The 22,207-nt window shown below is 37.5% G+C and overlaps 1 long non-coding RNA gene across 1 annotated transcript; it reads left to right on the top strand.

The window, feature by feature from the left end:
* Window positions 1-17,702: 17,702 nt before the first annotated feature.
* Window positions 17,703-20,153, top strand: LOC136214856 (uncharacterized). The gene is made up of 3 exons (XR_010681928.1): window positions 17,703-17,983; window positions 18,083-18,222; window positions 18,344-20,153. It is a non-coding gene; the product is annotated as an uncharacterized lncRNA (long non-coding RNA).
* Window positions 20,154-22,207: the final 2,054 nt, after the last annotated feature.

Raw genomic sequence — 22,207 nt, forward strand, 5'->3', positions numbered from 1 at the left:
CCTGCTCAGAAATGAAATGATAAATGCCCTGAGTGACCTCTACACACTTATCAAAAAGTGTAACAAGAAGGTTAGAGCACTCAGCAGGCGATGTGATGAGATTGAAAAGGTCAAACTCAGTGACCTTCGATATCTTCTCCAAGACAACTCAACTTTGCATAGCAACATAGAAACTATGCACAAGTTTGTCTCTGAGGTCCAATTAGACTCTAAGAAACTGAGAAAGGACATCACATCTATTCAGAACCAATTCAAGGTTCCGAATAAAAGAAATATTCCTCTGAACACTCAGTACCGAAGTACTAGTCAGCAGAGATGGAACCTTCAGCGGAATGTCTAGTGTGACTTTTGTGGGAAGAAAGGACACACCACAAAGGTGTGCTGGCATGCTCAGTATTGGGGTGCTGACCAGTCAGTGAGATATCCCCAACGGAAGGTCAGTTGTGACTTCTGTGGGAAAAATGGGCACACTATCCAAGTGTGTCGTCATAAGATTAAATATAATGTTTCACCTGCTAAGCCTAACAAACAAGGACCCAAAAAGACTTGGGTACCTAAAGATAACTAGCTATATTGCAGGTAAGCCTGATGTGTGCTGAGAAGTAAAAAATGTGGTACATTGACAGCGCATGCTCGAGGCATATGACTGGTGATGAAACTCAGTTCATCACACTTGTGCGTAAACGAGGTGGAAGCGTAAGTTTCGGAGACAACAAAAAGGGTAAGATAGTAGGGTCAAGAACCGTTGGTGGTAATCCTACTATTGAGTCAGTCTTCCTAGTCAGTGGACTTAAATATAACTTACTGAGCGTAGCTCAGCTATGTGACAATGGCAGAAAAGTTATATTTGATAACACTGAATGTAAAATACTCGAGGGAAAAACAAATGAATTAATTTTAACTGCCCCTCGTGTTGATAATGTCTTTATGCTGAATTTGGGAAAGAAATTTTCAAAAAATGTATGCTTAATGTCAAAGGAAGAAAATTCCTGGCTATGGCACAGAAGACTTGGTCATGTAAGCATGGACCTCCTGGCCAAATTAGCAAGAAAGCAATTAGTTGAGGGATTGCCAGAACTTAAGTTCGAAAAGGATCAATTGTGCAATGCTTGTCTGCAAGGAAAACAAACCAAAAAATCTTTTCATAGTAAAAACATCGTCTCAACTAAGCGTCCACTAGAGTTGCTACACTTGGATCTCTTCGGACCAGTCCAGCCCCTGAGCTTGGGTGGTAGAAGATTTTCCTTGGTCATAGTAGATGACTTTTCTTGGTACACTTGGATCATCTTGCTGAGTAGCAAGGATGAAACCTTTGAGACGTTTTCAACGTTAGTAAGAAAACTTGAAAATGATAAAGACCTAAAGTTAGCTCACATCCGACGTGATAATGGTGGAGAATTTAAAAATTAACAGTTTGTTGAATTCTGTGAAGCCAGCGGCATTGACCATAACTTTTCTGCTCCTAGAACGCCTCAACAGAATGGGGTAGTTGAGAGGAAAAATAGAACCTTGATTGAAATAGCCAGGACAATGGTGAGTGAGAATAGGCTTCCGAAGTACTTTTGGGAAGAAGCTGTCAACACAGCCTGCTACATACTTAATAGGGCTCTAGTCAGACCCATATTAAAAAAGACTCCCTACGAACTTTGGAAACGACGAAAACCCAACATTGGATACTTTCATGCCTTCGGCTGTAAATGTTTCATTTTAAATACTAAAGACAGCCTTGCTAAGTTTGATTCAAAAGCTGATGAAACTATCTTTTTAGGCTACTCAACAAACAGCAAAGCATACAGAGTTTTCAATAAACGAACTCAGGTCTTAGAAGAGTCCGTACATGTTGATTTCGATGAAACTAACCCTGTAGGAAAAGACAAGCAGCTGACTGAGGATTATCCACACTCAACACCTGCTGACCAAGAAACAACCGCTGAGTCACTACCTCAAGGGCTGACCAAAGGTAAAAGCGAAACTCAAATTGTCTTCACTGACCAATCTATACCTGCAGAGATTGTTGAAACACAACCAGCTCAAGACATCACTCTACCAAAGGAGATCAGAATACCAAGAGGACACTCAGAGAGTGCTATTCTTGATGTTGCTGAAAACACCCTGATGACCAGAAATCAACTCAGGAGATACCTCAGCAATGTAGCATTCGTCTCAGTTCTGGAACCAAAGAACTTCTCTGAAGCTAGGCACGATGAGTTCTGGATGGGTGCAATGCAAGAAGAACTTGATCAGTTCAAGAGAAATGAAGTATGGGACTTAGTGGCAAACCCAAAAAACCAGAAGACCATAGGAACAAGATGGGTCTTCCGCAACAAGCTAGATGAACAAGGGAACATAGTCAGGAACAAAGCAAGACTTGTAGCTCATGGCTACAGTCAGCAGGAAGGTATTGAGTACGGTGAGACCTTCGCCCCAGTGGCAATGTTAGAGGCTATAAGAATTTTATGTGCATATGCTAGTTACATGAACTTTAAGTTATTTCAAATGGATGTTAAGAGTGCATTCCTTAATGGAGTTATAAACGAGGAAGTCTATGTTAATCAGCCTCCAGGGTTTGAGGATCCCAAGTTCCCAAACCACGTTTATAAGCTCAAAAAGGCTCTGTATGGCCTCAAGCAAGCACCACGTGCTTGGTATGAGAGGCTGACCAGTTTCCTGCTGACTAGAAATTATGTCAGGGGTAAAGCTGATACAACCTTATTCATGAAGAGGAAGGGTAAAGATACCCTACTGGCTCAGATATACGTTGATGACATTATTTTTGGTGCCACTAATGAGTCCATGTGCAAGGAATTTAGTAAGCAGATGCAGACTGAGTTTGAAATGTCAATGATGGGAGAACTCAACTTCTTCCTTGGACTTCAAATCAAACAAGAGAAAAATGGCATCTTCATCAGTCAAACTAAGTATGCTAAGGAGATATTGAAGAAGTATGAACTCGAGAACTGCAAGTCAATATCTACCCCAATGGGCACTGACACTGTCCTCTGCGCTGACGAAAATGGTAAGTCAGTAGACAGCAAATTGTACCGAGGTATAATTGGCTCTCTACTCTACTTAACTGCTAGTAGGCCGGACATTCAGTTCTCAGTATGTTATTGTGCTAGATATCAATCTAACCCTAAGGAATCTCATTACATAGCTGTAAAAAAAAATCCTTAGATATTTGCAAGGCTCAGTGAATGCAGGTTTATGGTATCCCAATACTTATGATTTCACACTCATTGGATACACTGACGCTGACTACGGACGAGACAAGCTTGAACGAAAAAGCACCTCAGGAGGATGTCATTTCCTTGGAAGCTATCTTGTGTCTTGGTTCAGTAAGAAGCAGTCGTCAGTAGCCCTGTCAACCATTGAAGCTGAGTATATTGCTGCTGGAAGCTATGTTGCTCAAGTCCTCTGGATTAATTAACAGCTGGAAGATTATGGTGTTCAGACTAAAACAATTGAAGTCAAATGTGACAACAAAAGTGCCATTGACCTATCAAAGAACCCAATCCAGCACAGCAGGATGAAGCATGTCAGCATAAGGCATCACTTCATCAGAGACCATGTACTCAAGGGAGAGATCAAGCTGACCTATGTCCTAACGGATGAGCAGCTTGCTGATATCTTCACCAAGCCATTGGCTCGTGAGCAATTCAACATACTTAGAGAAGCTATCGGTATGTTTAATCCTCTTCAATAACATTCTATGCTTAAATTAAACGTTGAGTGATTACCATGCTGAGTGATTTGTGCTAAATTAGTAACTATTGCATGCTGAGTATAACATGATATGAAATCCCCCATGCTGAGTAAATGTACACACTGAGTGATTATCTTAAGCTGAGTTACTAAGCACACGAATAATTATTCTACGTAAAACTGACTACTCAGAATAACAAACGTATGGCATTCTTAAAGCTGAGTAAAAGATCCGTTGTAGAATTAATACTAGCACGCGCATTAAATAGCCACCTAAGATGATGTAAGCGCAATAATTAGAAAACACATGCGCCGATTGTGTCATAAATGCCAGAATTATTGTCGGTTGATTATCTCGAGGTCAAACTTCCACCTCAACGCTTCATATCAACTCGACACCCCTATAAATAACGGGTGAATTCCCACTTCTACCTCTTTACAGTTAGAAATTCTGGCAATCAAATTCTATCTCTCTAAAAATCCCAAACCTCTCAAAAATCTCTAAGAATCATGTCTAACGATTCTCAGAATATCTCCGGTGCCGGTTACGATGATAACCGCTCCGATGAAAACCCTCCATCTCTTGCTCAGTAGGAATATAGCGAGACTCCCACCAAGTCTCAAGAACAAGGTCAGCATGACCACTCTAAGGTCATTACCCCAAGCAAGAAACCCCAGGCTGACCAAGCCACATCGTCAAAGAAACAGAAGGACAAGGGGAAGAAACCAATAGAGAGAACCTACACACCGGTCTACGAGAGTGTAAGAGGATACAAGGTTGACCACTCCCGATGGTTCTCGAAGGGATTTGTTGAAACTGAGCAACCCTTCTGCGAGTGGATTTCTAAGAATGACTGGACCGAGCTATTCTCTATTCGAGAAGCCACTTACCTAGAGTTGGTGAAGGAATTCTACGCTAACCTGAGAGCTGCTGATGATAACAGTGACTATATGGTCACCAAGGTCAAAGGGAAAAACATCTTTATCAACCCTCCTTACCTTGCCAAACTGCTCAAGATGAAAACCAAAGGAGCTAAACTCAGAACAATGAATGACCACGGTAAAATTAAGTATCCCACTGAGTTTTGCAAACCCGCCGGTCATTCAGGGGAAATCGCTAGTACTTCCATGGGTCAGTGTCAGAAAATGGCACACTACATACTGACCAACTTCCTCTTTCCAAAGGCCAACTCCACGTCTTCAGTGTCTAATTTCGAGCAGTGCTTCATTTGGCACATGCTGACCTACCAGTCGATCAACATGCCTGTTTTTCTCATCGGTGGTTTTCAACGAAGTACTGAAACCCTTAGGTTAGGCTCACTTATCTCCAAAATCCTCAAAGACTATCAGGTGATCTTGGTTGAGGAAATTAATGTCTAGGGGACTGAGATTACTGCAGCTGCATTGTTCGGCTTGGTCTACGACCAACCCATTGTACCTAAGAAAGGAAAAGGGGCCGCTGTTAAGGAAACAGAGGGGATGCTGACTAGAGAAGGAAAGAAAGTAAGGAAAGCTCAAGCTGATAAGCAAGACAGAAAGAGGAAATCTATTCAAACCTCTTCTAAAGACGATGATGCTGCCCCGAAAAAGATTCGGTTTGTATCCAAAGGAACAAAGACTCAAGTTGAACAAGGTCAGGTTGGGCCTAAGTCAGCAGAAAACCTCAAAAGGCAAATTGAGCCTAAGGAAGAAGAAAAAGAGGACACTCCTGAGCAGCCTTTGAGAAAAAAGAAGAAGATCTCTTCTGGGTTGAGTCCTATTGATGCACCCCCACTTGACGTCGTCATCTCTGAAGACTCACATTTTATGAGAAGTCAAGGCATTGATCTTGAGAAAACCCCCACTAACCAAGATGAAGAAGAATTGGGTAATCTCGGAGTTCAGTTTGATGCTGAGGAGACAGCAGATGTTGAGCACCATGAGACAACTAGCACTGAGCAGGTTGAAGAACAAGCTGAGCCAACAGCAAAGGATCATGCTGACCTAGGGGTAAATTCACCTTCTGAATCTCTTGCTCTATTCAAGCTGACCCCTCTCCTCCAAAGACTAAGAAATTAAGGAGACTTAAGAAAAAGGCTCATAAATCCCCAGTTATTGACCTTTTGGATGACTCACCTCTACGGGATCCCATCACTGATCTCTCTGACATGCAATTCAAATTCTTCTCCAATCCTACCGAGTTTTCTCCAAGAGAGCACCAGCAAAAGCAAGCCTCTGTTTCTCAACCTAAGGAACATGCCGACTCAACTGCTACTCAAGGTCAAGTTCATACCGAGCAAGTGCTCGAAGTTCCTGCTCCTCAACATACTGAGATATCAAAGGAAACACCTGCTCAGGTCAGTTCTGAAACTCCTCAACCTCCTCAAACTAGTCAGCTTCAGCCTGACTCTGAGCAGTTAAATGACTCTACCGATCAACCTCTTCCACATCCTCAAGTGCAGAATATCAACCAGTCAATTCCTACTGGTAGTCAAAATAAAAGTCCAGCCAATGACCACGCTGGCACTTCAATAATGAACAGCACCAAACACCTCCTCCATCTGGTGCTACTCATATTCCGGCATCTGGGCCAACCATTGATGGATCCTACACTTACCTGCATGCCACTGAGTCTGGTCAAAGAATCATTGACTCAGCTCAAGCATTACTCCAGGACCTTCATCAATCCAATGTCGAAGCCGCTAGGTCAGTTCACGTCGAGCAAACTCAACTTTCCTCTGTTACTCAGCTTCTCACAAAAATCAAAGGTCTTAAGGATCTTCTGAGTGTTATGACATCTCTCCAGTCTCAACAGCCCAAGCAAGAATCACTAGTAAAGCTGGCTGAACTCCAGCTGACTATGGTAAATCACATTAACTCTCTCTAGGGTCAACTTCAAAACCTGTCAGCTGCGAACTCAATGTACGCAACCTCTGCTGAGGTTCATCACCTCTTTACCCAGCTTCATTCTGAACAAGCCAGAACCAACGAGCAACTCTCTTCCACATCCCAATGCTCCATTGAGCAAATTAGTGAGGCTGTCCGTCTACTCAACTTGAGTAAGGAAGAGATGGAAACTGACCAACTCAAGACAAATGAGCTTCTGCAATACTCCCAATCCATCTTCAAACATGCGCATCACACGAATGCTCAACGTCAGTATTACGATTCGGCTTTGCTTAAGATGTTTCATCAAGCTTATGCCATGCTAACTGATACTATCACCTGGGTTGGGAAGTCTCAAGAATATATTCTGAGTATGCTCAGTGCCTCGGTCAGGATTCCCGGTTCTGTCTTGGATGATGGTGTTCCCGTTTTTTATGGTCTCAATGAAAGCACGAAAAAGCTTAAGGCATATTCCGTGCGGTTAACTCGTGCTACTCTCAATGACACCTTCATTCCTCCTCCGCCCGATGCTGGCAAAACGGGAGAGAAAGAACAAGCTAATAGAACTCAGCACACAGGAGAAGCATCTGGTAGTCAGCAACAATAAAAACACGCCAAGGGAAAAGGCAAAGATAATATTGCCCAAGTCAACAGAAAGAAATAGTTTGGCTAGCTTTGTTAAGATCTTGACTTGTACTTTTGTTGTTATCTGGCATATTTTGTCTTGCTGACCATCAATCTAAACTTATGCATCTCTTATTCAAATTGACTAATCTTATGTGATGCTTACTTATGTTTTGTGCTAAATACTAACGTATCTTCATTAAATCAACTGTGTTATTTGTTCACATTGCTTTATGATTGTCTGCTGTGTTGATCTAAACATTGACCTCTGTTATATGTCTTCTTAACTAAACCTCATTGAACAAAAATATACTCAGCGTACTTTGATATCTAAACTCAACCTTCCGCATAACTTAACCGAGTAAAAAGAATATGTTCCATGAGCTGGCCTAATTCTGAAAACTGACCATAGACTTACTTGATTAAACCTTAAAATGTTTAAAGTAAAACTAAGTCAGTAGCTTAACCCTTACGGGGGAGTATCCTGAGAAAAACAAGGTCAACTATCATGGGGGAGCTCAACACTGAGTTCCTTACTGAATATTTTTGCCAACATCAAAATGAGGGAGTTTGTTGAAACACCTTTCCACACGATTTTGATTTGACAAAATTATTTATGTGAAAAATATTCTAACACATTAAATTTAAATGCTTTGATTTATTCACACTAATGTGTTTGTTCAATGTTGAGTTATTTGATTTATAAGACATTAAGATAAAAAGCCTAAAGGCCCACAAGAGAAAGTCAAGCCCAAGTCTACAGATCAAGACCTCACGGCCCAGGAAAACAAAACGCAGTCGTTCTAAGTAAAACGTCAGCCCAACATGAAGAAGGATCGAGAAGACTTCATCTAAATGGCTTCAAGACGAAGCTGCTGAGTTGAGCGACAAGGTAGTCAGGTCAGCGGCAGAACAGAACAAACTTGAAGACAAAGTATTTCTACTTTGGGTAAAGCTCAGAAGACACAGGAAGCTGTCTGGAAGACTTTACTATAAATGTGGAAACATTATGTTCCATCTATCGAAAAGCTGCTGAGCACTACCGAAGACAGAAGATACAAGAATCTGATTGGCCAAGGACACTGAGCACGTATTGAGTGAAAGCGACAGGAAGCCGTTTGCCTCCAACGGTTATTTCGAATTTCGAAATCACCGATGCTTGAAATGTCTCTATAAATAGGCCTCTCAATTGCTTCATTCGATGCAGATCTTCAATTAAGTCGAAACGCTGACCAAATTGATACTTGAAGTTCTGTGAGAAAAGCAAAGCAAATCTTACACCAATTCCAATCTTGTGTAAAAGTCTAGAGTGATTTTATTCATCTAAAGTGTCTTAGCAATTGTTGTTTAGGACAAACACTTATCATTTCTAGAAGTATAGAAAGGAGAAGCTGAGCACTCGGTTATAGTACTCAGCGGTAGTGATAGGAGTGAGTAGAGGAATAGAGGAAGGTACTCTTGTATACTCAGCTTCTGTTGTAAAAGGTTTCGTGCTCTACCTTTAAAGAGCTCAGTAGAGGATTCAAAAAGCTCGGAACGAGTTCCGGGGACTGGACGTAGGCGGAGAGGCCGAACCAGGATATGTCTGCTGAGTAACATATTTCTAACCCTTAACTCCTTTATATATTGCTTGCTATAAAACTGACCAAGTAACGAACTTACGCTGAGTTAAGTGCACTAAGAAGCTGAGTTCAGGAATAGACTCAAGTGCTATCTCCTGACTCAAGAAAAGAAACAAACTTAGTCACCAGTTGACTAAGCTTGTGTCTTAAACTACTCAGCACTGCTGTGTAAACCTTTTCTTAAAGAAAAGAAGTCAGCCTTAACGGACAAATTTTTTGAATAGTTCCTATCCCCCCCCCCCACTTGGAACTAATCTTGTCACGTTACACGGGACTAACACCCTACATATAATATATTTAACTTGTTTATATTAATGTTCTTGTTATTTGTATTTTTTATTCGTTCTTTCTCTTTTCAACTTTTTTTACTACTATAAATGGATAAGAAATACCATTTTTATGGAGTTAAGAGGGTAAATAGGATCATAAGTGGTGAGAAATACCACTTTTATGGAGTTAAAGGGGTAAATAGGATATTCGATGAGTTGAGAAGTGGTAAAATGACAAATTTGGACAAGTTAAGGGGGGTGAGAAATACTATTTTTATGCAGTTAATGGGGTAAATAGGACATTCGATGAGTTGGAGGGGTAAAATGACCAATTTGGACAAGTTAAGGGGGTTGGAGAAGCATTAAGCCAAGAAAAAAAGGAAAATAATTTTTTTTTTATTTAAATGGATATTATTAAGGGTAAAGTTCAAATAAAACCCCTGTGGTTTCACTAATTTTCAGATAAAGGACTATGGTTTACTTTTTGTCAAAACGAGGATTGAGGTTTCACACTTTTAATAATGCTATTAAAACTATCTTTAACGACCTGAAAATGAAAATTTTCAAGAATTAAAGTTGTTCAATGCCATATTTTCTATGGAACTACATTTTCGATTTTAGAAAATCATCTTTTTTGGAATTTTCTCTCTCTAAACATTAACTTTCTCTCTTTACCAAATATCATCTAAATAATCTCGAAATAAAAAAGTTGAAGAATTAAAGTTGCTTAGAATATTAGTAGTTTTTAAAATATGTCATTTTTGAAGTCGTCAAGGGTGATTTTAATAGTATCAATTGAAAAAGTCCTTATTTTGCTAAATTTGAAAACCTCAGTCCTCGTTTTGACAAAAAGTAAACCACAATCCTTTATCTGAAAATTAGTGAAACCACATGGGTTTTATTTAAACTTTACCCTATTATTAATTAAAAGGCTCATAGTCCGAGGATATTGTGCGTAACGATATCAACGGTGTCAGTTCAGGTAGAGTTGTTAAAGTTAAGTAATATATTGTTATATTAGCAATAGAGAGAGAAAATAGAGTGCACAATAATAAATTATTAATAAAAAATAATTTGAAAAATCATTACGAGTGAAGAGAAAAAAGACTCTTAGAATTCGTTTGGTACATAATGTATGTAATCAATGTTATAATATAATCAAATATCAAATATGTAATATAATAAAATGAAATAATGATTCAATTATCATGTTTGGTTTGTAAAATTGATAAAATGAAATTATCATTATAATATATACGTTTATATTAGTTAAATGCAATTTTCATGTTTTTTTTGCTCGTTTCTCTTTTTCTTTTCATTTTTTCCGTCATGTGTTTTTCCCCTTTTTCAGTTTTTATGTTTTAATGTTTTTTTTTGCATATTTCGTTATTAGTAATAAAAATACAAGGATCAATCGTAATGGGGATTCATACCTATTTTGTGTGCAATGCCCATTACATCAATTTGTAAAGAAAATTTGAATAATATATTTATGATTCCATTACGAGAAAAATAATATAACTAACCAAACATGGTAATAAACCTCAATTGTAATGAGTATTTCATTACAATGTTCATTGCAGCGTACCAAACGGGGCCTTAGTGATTTGAGAAGCCATTAGAAGACTGTTAGAATTGGTTTTTAACTCTCAATCCGTAAATTTTAACTTAAGAGCACAATGAAGGAGTCTCATAGAAATGCTCTGATCCTTTAAGTTCAAGTGGCAAAAGAGAATTTAAACAAGTTGAAATATGTCACTTTAAGCAAGTTCAAAAACTAATACATTAACCTAAATAAATTTATGAGCCGGCGCAATAGATTATTTTAAGCTAATTTAAATAGTCGAGTTAATCACTTTAAACAGGTTTAGAAAGCTAACAAAATACTCTATAAAGATACTATCAATTTTTTGAATTATATTAAGAAAAAAGAAAGAAAATATAAAGGGTTAAAGCATTAGTTGTCCCTAAACATATCCAAAAAACTTAATTGTCCCCTTGAACTTTCAAAGTATCGTAATAGCCCCCTCAATTTGTTTAAAATGTCCAAATATCCTTCAACTTGTTTAAAATGTAATCAATTAATCACTCCGTTGCAAAAAAGTAAATTGTATGCGGAAGGTCTGTTGCACACGTCTTAAAATGTTATTACATAATTTTTAAAATAGATTAAAAAATATTAAAAATAAAGTTTTTACTTGTCCAATCATAAAACTTATTTTTTTAATATTAAAACCTTATACATCGTCTTCAAAAAAAAAACCTTATACCTCAACATTAATCGTTTTCTTTTTTTAAAATGTATACAATACATCGTTTATATATAATTTATTTTTATATACAAAATAATTAATTGATTATATTTTAGAAAAATATTATAAATATTGTATATAAGTATAGGCTTATTAGAATCATAAGGTGGAAATTCAAAGCATCCTAAGGTTTAGATTTAATAAACCTATATCTAACGGTGAATAAGCAAATTCACTTGTTTATTAAGATGCGTGTGAAAATTTGCTATGCAAAGCCAAATTTAAAGAAGCCAAATTTAAAACTTTAAAACTTCGCTTCAAGGTTGTATGTAGCGTAATGGAGATAGAGACAGGACATGTCCACCCCACTTTCACTCACCTTTTCTATTAACCAAATTAAACTTTTCTCAATTCTAATTTAAATTGTTTATACAAAATTTTAAATTCAAATTGGGGTAAATTACGAAGTGACCACTCCACTTTGCTCTTGTTAACATTTTGGTGACTCAACTATAAATCTTAACATAAAAATATTTAATTTTACATTTTTAATATAAAAATCATTCAATCTTAACCATGGTATGCTTAATTGTAGAGTTAATAGAGATGATAATCTAAGAAAATGGGTGTTTGGTTGTTCCTTTTCATGTTTATATTTGCCTTTTCATTTCAAAATTGAGAATTTTAAGTGTTTGGTTAGTGATATCCTATTTGACTTTTACAATTGAAAAGCACTATTTTACAAAAGCACAGAATCCATGCTTTTCAGAAAAACAGTTTTTTTCCAACAGCAAACAGTAGGTAAAACAAACGGACCTTAAGTCTAATTTTTAAATTTTTTAGTTTTGAGGTTATTTAAGTGATGTCTGATTAGGAGAGAGAAATTGATTTTTTTAGAGAAAAGAACCTTCAAAAATGGTGATTTGAATTTTTTAAAAACTTAGTTCCATAATAAATGTCATTATTTAATTTTTAAACTTTTTAATTTTGAAATCGTATATAATTATTTTGAGGTTGTTTACTTTCACAAGTAACCATATTGTTAGTAAAACAAAGTTAAGTGACTTTTATGTTAATAAATATAGAATTGAACGACTTTCATATTACATTTTAAATTTTAATAATTATACCATATAAAAATGAACCAAGTTTAATGGCTATAAGTATAATTTACTCTCCAAACTTGTTAGAAATTAGAATTACGACCTGTTTGACGAGAAATTTTACGATATTTTAGAAATAATACATCTTACTAAAGAAAATCGTTACCTATCACTATATAGAAGATGATCGGTGTAATAGCAAAAATGTATATATATAATGTGAATTGATTAATAGAGAGTATTAGCTAAAATTTTGGTGGTTTGACACCTTCAACTTTGCTAATTGAAATATAAAAAAAGCATAATGCTTTTAATATTTCTTTTGGGAAGAAAAAGTTTAGGAGAGGGCTAAATTATGCATTAAAGCATTAAAGTTTTTTTTTTTTTTTTTATGAAATTAAAGCATTAAAGCTATTTCATAAAGATGGCTGAATTTTATTTTATTTTAATAAAAAATTACTTTTCATCAATTTGTATAAAATACTTACTCCTCCTTTATCAACTATAATATCTCATTTTTTATTGTTAAATGTTTACATCTTATTTAATATATAATATATACATTTTTTTAGGAAACCATTATTCCTCAGAGACGGTGCCGAAGATCGGAGGACTTCGGCCCCCCAAACTCTAAGCTGTGTCTTCTCAAAAGGCATCCTTAGTTTGTTTTTCCTTTGTCATTACTGAAAAAACAACTGTTATTGCGATTTAAAAGAAAGAAGTTTGGATTTAATCATAATTTAAAAATTTAGAGATTGTTCAACATGTGGTTTATCATGTACTCAGTCATCATATTAATTATTCATTTTTTATATTGAGCAATTATGATAATTATATTTATATGATGCAATCAACAAACCGACAATATTATATTATAAGGTGATTATTATATACTCTGTTTAAACATATTAAACTCATACAGTAAATCATCGAGCCCTTAAATTAGAATTATAGGCACATATTGCCCCTATAAAATCTTTTGTCAAACGTATAGGTTTGGTAATCAAATCAAATCAAATTAAATTGAATTAAAGGTTTGGTAATGAAATGAAATCAAATTAATAGCATTTAAGTAGTGGTTAGGGATGATAATCGGTACGAGTTCTATATCTATATGATTATCCAAATCTTCGAATCCGTTTGTTTTATCTTGCTGTTTGCTGTTACGGTTTGTTGTTTCCTATTGAAAAATCTGTTTTTCAGGTGTAAAAGACAAATATGAGGTCACTATCCAAACACCTAAAACTCTCAATTTTGAAGTGAAAAGACAAACATGAACATGAAAAGAATCATTTAAACACATTTTATATAAAATAATTTTGAATGAAAATGAGATTGAAAAAAAGTACTCGTAACAAGTGTGGGACTGTTACGCCTGCTGTGGCTATAACAGCGACTCAAGGTCGTCGACCAATTCGGGAAAAGCGGGTCCCAGTGTGGCACAAGGATTTTGTGCTTAATTAGGATTCTATTAATTGTTAGTCTTTTATTGCAAGGCAAACAACTAGGAAGTAGTGTTCAACTAGGATTTTGTTTTCTTTCGTAATTAGGATTCTGCTATTCCTTTCTTAATTAGGGATTAGCATAGTATAAATAGTTTGATTATTGTTCTGTTTGGGGTATGCAAATCAATAATAATTCTCAATTTCCTTCTCAAATTCTCTGGAGCTAGCACTCGCTCGAAGAGTGTGGGTTTGATCACTCGTTTGATCGTATCAACTGGTGCTTTCATTGAGAGAGGTCTTTCTATTCATGGCAATGTCAGAAACTGCTGAACTACGGTTACTCATGAAACAACAGCTTGATGCTCTAACACAAAAACTTGACAGTTTGGCTTCAGAAGTTCAGGCTAGCAAAATTCAGAACAACAACGGACCTGAGGGAGGAAAATCGAGTGGGTCTGGAGACCAGGGAGGAATCATCCCTCGATCCATACGGTTGGAAGTACCGCGCTTCAATGGGACAGAACCAGAAATATGGATCTTCGCCATGGAGGAATATTTTGGGTTACACGGAACACCGACAGATCAACGTCTTCGAATTATTGGGTTCAATTTAGATGGGGACGCGGCTGAATGGTTCCGCTGGATGCGACGCAACAATTTAATCACGACATGGGCTAATTTTTTAGAAAGTGTTCGGAACAGGTTCAGACCGTCCAAATTTGAAGATCCTCAAGGAGCGCTCTCTAAATTGCTCCAAAGGGGTACAGTGGCCGAATATCAAACTGATTTTGAGAGGATGATGAATCGTGTGACGGGACTGTCTGAGTCACTATTGATCTCATTCTACACCTCGGGGCTTAAACCATCGCTACAACGTGAATTGCTCCTCGCTAAACCGGAGACACTAGGAGAGGCATTTAGTTTGGCACGAATCTATGAAGCTCGTATCGAGGATAATTGGTCTGGGGGACGAGCTAATAATAAAGGCAGGATGGTGATTAATTCACCTTCAGGATTTCAAGCCCCGACAATTAGGACGGTGGCTGCACCCGTAGGAGGTTCTAGCTCGACGTCGGTTGTTCCAACGGGCCCTAAACCACCATTGTTTCCTACACCGCAAGGAATAACCAAACAACCACCAGTTCTTCCCATTAAATGGATTTCCCCAACTGAGAGGCAAGAGCGCATGAGCAAGGGCTTATGCTTCAACTGTGATTAGAAATTTGTAAGGGGTCACAAGTGTACCGGGAGATTTTTGCTAATGATGAAACCGGAGGACGAACCCGATGATAACATGGGAGACGATGAGGTACTAGATGATGAGGAGTTAGTTGAAAGTGGTGACGTATCCATACTCAACTCATTAGTGAGTCACGGAAGTCCTCGATCACTGCAATTACAGGGGCGAATCGGTAACAATGAAGTCCGAATTTTGATTGATAGCGGTAGCACCCATAATTTCGTGCAACCAGGTGTGGTGGAAAAACTACAACTCCTGACGCAGTCGACACGGGCTTTCAAGGTCTTTATTGGTAACAGTGATACGTTGCTTTGTGAACACCGTTGTCCGCACGTTGAGATAACCATGCAAGGTCTCACATTTGACATAGATCTTTATGTTTTGCCAATGAAAGGAGCTGAGGTCGTATTGGGTGTGCAATGGTTACAAAAATTGGGCAAGGTTACACATGATTATTCTCAACAATCAATGGAATTTGAGGTACAAGGGCAGAAGCAGATTTTGGTGGGAGATAGTGCTGCGAAATCGAAGAAAATTAGTTTCAATCAATTGCAAGCACTCATGAGCACTGACGACATATACGGAGTCTATGAAGTATATACTGCCAGGATGGATGATCTAGTGGAAGGGAAGGTGCAAGAAGCCACAACATTGAATTTACAGCCTGCCATTACCGAATTGCTTCAAGAATATCACCGCTTGTTTCAGCAATCTACCACTTTACCCCCACACCGTGTTATAGACCACCGAATTCACCTCTTGCCAAACACTAAACCTGTCAACGTACGACCATACCGATATCCCCATTATCAGAAGAATGAGATGGAAAAATTGGTAGCGGAAATGTTGGACCAGGGAATTATACGGTTCAGTCATAGTCCAGTTTCATCGCCGGTTCTATTGGTGAAGAAGAAGGATGGTACCTACCATTTTTGTGTGGATTACAGGGCATTAAATGCAGTGACAGTCAAGGATAAATTCCCGATCCCAACAGCCGATGAGATGTTCGACGAATTGGGAGGTGCTACAGTGTTTAGTAAATTGGACTTGTTAGCAGGGTATCACCAGATTCGCGTTCATGAACGAGACATTTATAAGACAGCCTTCCGCACTCACCAGGGTCACTACGAGTTCTTGGTTATGCCGTTTGGACTCACTAATGCTCCTTCGATGTTTCAGGCGACCATGAACTGTCTCTTTACGCCTTATTTACGCAAGTTTGTGATTGTCTTCTTTGACGACATATTAATTTATAGTGCTTCATTCCAGGATCATGTGAGGCATTTACGGATGGTTTTTCAGTGTTTACAAGATAATCATTTTTCCGTTAAGCTGTCCAAGTGTGCATTTGGTACTGATTCGTTGGAGTATCTAGGGCACCTTATCTCGGGTCAGGGAGTTGCAGTCGATCCGAAGAAAATCGAGGCTGTAGTAGCTTGGCCGAATCCCACAACTCAGAAGCAAGTCCGCGGATTTTTGGGCCTAGCTGGTTACTACCGACGATTCATTAAGGGTTACGCTACCATAGCTGCACCTTTAACCGATTTGTTGCAAAAGGATGGTTTCAAGTGGGGTCAAGGAGAGGAAGGCGCTTTCGTGGAACTAAAACACCTCTTGTCCAGTGCCCCGCTACTACGATTGCCGAATTTTAATGACACCTTTATAGTTGAGACAGATGCCTCACTAGTGGGGATTGGGGCAGTGTTGCTTCAAGCACTACTAGAAAATACCTATTTACTGATGGAATATTTTGACGGAACAGATTCCGTCAGTAAATTCTGACGGAATTCCGTCAAAAAGCTTTCCGTCAACATGTTTGACGGAATGTACTGACGGAATAGGTATTCCGTCAAACAATTATGGCGGGAATATTCCCTCCAATGTTTTTGATGGAATTTTTTTTCCTTAAATGATTACTCTTTTTTTATGAGTTAAATGATTATTTTTATTAGTATAGATTCATTAAAAAAATATCTTGAAGCGTAAGTTTAATTTTTTTTATATTAGTTTAAAATTCTTCTGTATAATTTCTTTTTGATATTTTTTACCTTTTTATTGTATGAGGATAATATTTGTATATATTTTTTTTCCTATAACCTTAATTTTATCAAAATACCTAATAAAATCATTTTTTTTATTTTTATATCAGTTATATTTTATTTAGATTAGATATTTGTATGTTAATATTTTTTTTATTAAAACACTATATCCTTTATTTGAATACTGATACATAATTTTTAAAAAATATTTCTCATCATTTTATGATTTTTTAATATTTTGATATTTTCATCCAAAAAACATGTACTGTAAATTACATTAAATATATTTATCATATTTATATATTATGGGTTTGGTTAATCTCAAATTATTTTTATTGTAAATTATATTTATACAAATGATTATTGATTTTAACTTATGCAAAAAGAACACCATATTAACTATGTCTGCAAATCCCTGACCTATTGCTTGAAAACAATCTTAGCCATTGATTGCTTATAATCCAATGGTCAAAACTCATTCTCTTTTATCTCAATAAAAGGTACTTTAAACTCAACCCTAACAATACATTTGCGCAGCCAACCCCCCATTCTTTCTCTCTTCTTGATCTCTCTCGGGTGAAGCTCTGCTTCTTTCTACCCTTTCAATCCAGACTTCAACACTCAATAACGATCTCTCCGCTCTCACCATCAACGATTCTGCATCACTTTCTCTGAACGATGACACCCATCTAACCAACGATTTCACTCTACTGTTCATTGACAATCCAATGGAGATGAAAGACTACCGCAGACTCTTCTTAATGATTTGCAGGGGAAGCCCCACAGTTCCAGTTTGATTAGTAGTTCTTCATCTACAATGTGGTATAACTTACATATATTTCTTAATTGTTTTTATATCTTCTTTTTTCAGCTTTGTTGTATTTGTCTTTGTACTAAACTTAGCTAGCTCTTTTTTTTCAGTAATAAATTGCTGCTCACACTTTGTACACAAAGTTCAAACCATGGATTTTCACTCAGAAAGTCCAAGGTGTTAAGTTTTGATGGATCTAGTTTTAAATGGTCAAAAATCCATTGAAAGGCTTTCAAAGAAAGCAAATAAGGTCAGTTGGACACATAAACTACTTTTACCAAGTTCATTTGCACCTTAAAAGTTATTATTCAGATGAATTTTATGATGTTTAGTATAACACAATATAATTTGTCATTATTCTTCTTTTGCAGGAGAGCAGATTTTCAACCTTGGTTCTTTAAGCTAAAAAATAGATTCTTCTAGGTCAACCCTGCACTGTTTCAGGTCATCTATTCTTGACCTATTTTGTTGTTTCAATTTTTTTTGGTCCAACTATAAATTATTAATAGTGGGCAATTATAATTTTTTTTGGATTATCTGTTCACTTCTGTTTCCCTGTTACTTGTAAAATTCAAATCTAATAGGTTATTTATTCTTCCATGTTAAGCTATGGTTTGGAGGATATCAGTTTAGTGATAAATTTGTAGTAAGAAAAACAACTTTGCAACATTGTTGTCGTGTAACTGAGAGGTCACGGGTTCGAGTCTTAGGAGCGGTCTCTTGCCAAAATATTGGCAGGTGAAGACTTGCCCCCAGTACACCTTTGTGGTGGGACCTCTTCCCAGACTCTCGTTTAAGCGGGGACGCATAATGCACCGGACCACCCTTTTTTTAATATATATTCTAATGTTTTTTTTATCAATTTGAATCTTCTTTTTTGATAGAAATGATGACTTGATTTCATTCTAATGTTGCAAATATGAGATAGTTTAATGCTCTTTGGAGTATTGCAAAGTATGCTTGTTGATGTTTCATGTTTGTTAAAATTATGTAGAGACTAGGAAGAGGAAATGTAGTAGCTCTTTTAGCTCTTGTCACTTTTGAAATCAAGTATATGTTTTTCATAGATCCTAGAAGTTAGCTAATTGCATATCTTTACCTGAACTTAATTTGGTTGTGATTTGAAAACTCTGTTATAATTTTTATTTTTTTTGGTTACACATTCTGTTATAATTTAATCATGTATCTTCATATATTAGATGCTTCGCTCTCTTATTTGTTGCTATATATAGCATTTTGAAAGCTGCAAGTTTATTATGGCCTTAAATTGTAGACTTCCTGGAATTTATGTAATTTTATTATTTTCCTCTCCTGCCAGTAATCCTTTTGATGGTCCTATATACCTTTTGTTTATCTTTACTTGCAAAGAAATGTTGGGCTGCTTCCATAGCTTTTTTGGCAGCTTAATTTTTTTTAGGAGTTCCATTCAGGTTATAGTTGCTTGTGTGTGCATCCATACTTCTTCTAGTGCCAAGAGGATGAACTCTAATGACTGGAGCAGGAGCTTTCACGTCTAAAATCAAACCAGCAGTTGGATATCAGGTAGAACTAGATGCTACCCATGTGTGATTATTTTTAATGCGTCTTTTTTGTCTAATTCGAGACCCACCAACTTCTATGCCTATATCACCATCGGCTGCTTATCATGTCTCTGGATTTGACAGCTTCAGATAAGAACTTGATAATAATTTTCTTAGCAATTCTAATGTGCCTTTTCTTTACTAGATAATTTCAAATTATTTGTTGATAGGAAGGTTGATATAGGTGATAGGTCCTGAATGATTTATTTCATATATTTTATTTTCAACTAGATTCTTGGTGCCATCATTGTTGCATATTTTGTACCTAAACACTACTTCAATCCAAAGATGCGCACATGCTTGTTATTTTGCACCCAAACTCAGGTTGGTTATCTAAAATTGTGTCCTAAATACTTAAGTTTCCATTTTTACTTCACTTGACTTTTCCATATTTTATGTATATGGCTTACAAGAAAAATGCATTTGTAGATATAGTAAGCTCCCTTCAATCCAAATCTTATATGTAATAATATTTTATTTATGAATTGTAATTATGAAATCAGTGCTAATATATTATTATTTATGTAAAAATTTGATTTTAATTAACAGACCAAAAATTCCGTCAAAATATGTTTTCTGACGGAATAATGATGCTGATGGAATAAAGTCCGTCAAATATACTGTCAGACATACTTGACGTTTATGAACGTCAGTAAAGTCGTCAGAACATTTTGACAGAAATTCCGTCAGAGGAGCGTCAGTTTATTCCGTCAACATTCCGTCAGAACAAATTTCTGACGTGCAATTTATCCACGTTTTTTTCCCGTCAATACTCCGTCAGTAAATTGATTTACTGACGGAAATTAGGCGTTTCCTGACGGAATTTTCCGTCAGTAAATAGGATTTTTCTAGTAGTGAAGGAGGGCACCCGTTATCTTATTTTAGCAAGAAGTTGGGACCCCGGATGCGAGCAGCTTCAACATACCAACGAGAATTGCTTGCAATAGTTGAGGCGGTTTACAAGTGGCGACAGTACCTTCTGGGCAGAAAATTCATCGTTCGGACAGATCATAAGAGCATTAAGGAACTGATGTTACAAGTAATCCAAACCCCGGTTCAACAGCTTTATGTCCGTAAGCTCTTGGGTTATGATTTCGACATTGAATACAAGCCAGGTAACACTAATAAGGCGGCTGATGCATTATCACGCGTCCATGAGGAGGAGGGAGCAATACATGCAGCTTTCTTAGCCTTAAGCAGACCGGTCCTCGGCATTTTGGAGGAGTTGAGAGGCGAGAATGAGTCCCTGGAAGAGTTGTGCAAGTTGAACGATAGGTTATCTCGAGGTGAAGTGATTGAAGGGTTTCGACAGCAGAACGGTCTTGTGTTGTTTAACAATCGATATGTCCTTGGAGAGCAGTCGAAACTTAAGGAGTGGCTACTGCATGAATTCCATGCCACACCGTATTCAGGGCACTGCGGAATTAAAAAAATGATGATAGGTCTCTCGGCGGTTTTTTATTGGAAGGGAATGCGGAGGATGGTGGAAGACTACATTCGACGGTGCTTGGTCTGTCAGCAGACGAAGTATTCAACGCAGGCTCTTGGGGGACTTTTACAGCCATTGCCTCAGCCTGAAGCCGTGTGGGAAGATATCACTATGGATTTTATTACCGGACTACCTTCATCTAAAGGAAATTCGGTTATACTGGTGGTTGTGGATCGATTAACCAAATATGCTCACTTTGGTATTCTTCCTTCATCGTTTAATGCGCGGAAAGTTGCCGAATTATTTATGGATATTGTCATTAAGCATCATGGGTTCCCTAAGTCGATTGTGTCAGATAGGGATGCCATTTTTTTGAGCAAATTTTGGAAGCAGTTGTTCGAGCTTAGCGGAACAAAATTAAAGCACAGCACTTCCTATCATCCACAGACAGACGGACAAACGGAAGTGGTTAATCGAGGGCTAGAGCAACATCTATGATCGATGGTGTTTGAGCGTCCACAGCTATGGTGTTCATTCATTGGATGGGCTGAATATTGTTACAATTCTAGTTACCACAGTAGTATTAAAATGTCTCCCTTTCAGGCTTTGTATGGGAGGCTTCCGCCGGTACTGATACCTTACGAGCACGGAGCTTCTCGTATTGATGCCGTGGAAGATTTGCTGCTGGAGCGCGATGTTCTTATGCGACGATTAAAAGCAAATTTGTTAGAGGCCCAACACCGAATGGAAATGCTGGCTAATCGCAAGCGGAGGGAAATTGAGTTCTCAGTGGGCGATCAGGTTTTGGTAAAATTACAACCTTATCGGCAGCTGTCAGTGGCGAATCGCCTTTCCAACAAGCTGTCTAAAAGGTACTATGGGCCATTTGTGGTGAAGGAGCGAATTGGGGTTGTGGCTTATAGATTGGATTTGCCATCAACTAGTCGCATTCATCCAGTTTTTCACGCATCTCTTCTTAAGCCGTATCAGGTACCGATTGTTTCTGCTGTTGGTGAGCTACCGACGGATTTGGAGAGGGGACGGCATGAGGAGCAGCCTTTAGCTATCTGTGATGCACGACAAGTTCTTCGTAATGGGAAGTTAGCCGATCAGATTTTGGTTACTTGGTCTCAGAGTTCACCCGACAATGCAATATGGGAATGGTTGCAGGACTTTCGTGCAGCGTATCCTCAGTGTCACCTTGAGGACAAGGTGAATTTGGAAGG

This window comes from Euphorbia lathyris, chromosome 1 (assembly GCF_963576675.1).
Source record: "Euphorbia lathyris chromosome 1, ddEupLath1.1, whole genome shotgun sequence".
In the NCBI taxonomy this organism is placed as follows: Eukaryota; Viridiplantae; Streptophyta; class Magnoliopsida; order Malpighiales; family Euphorbiaceae; genus Euphorbia; species Euphorbia lathyris.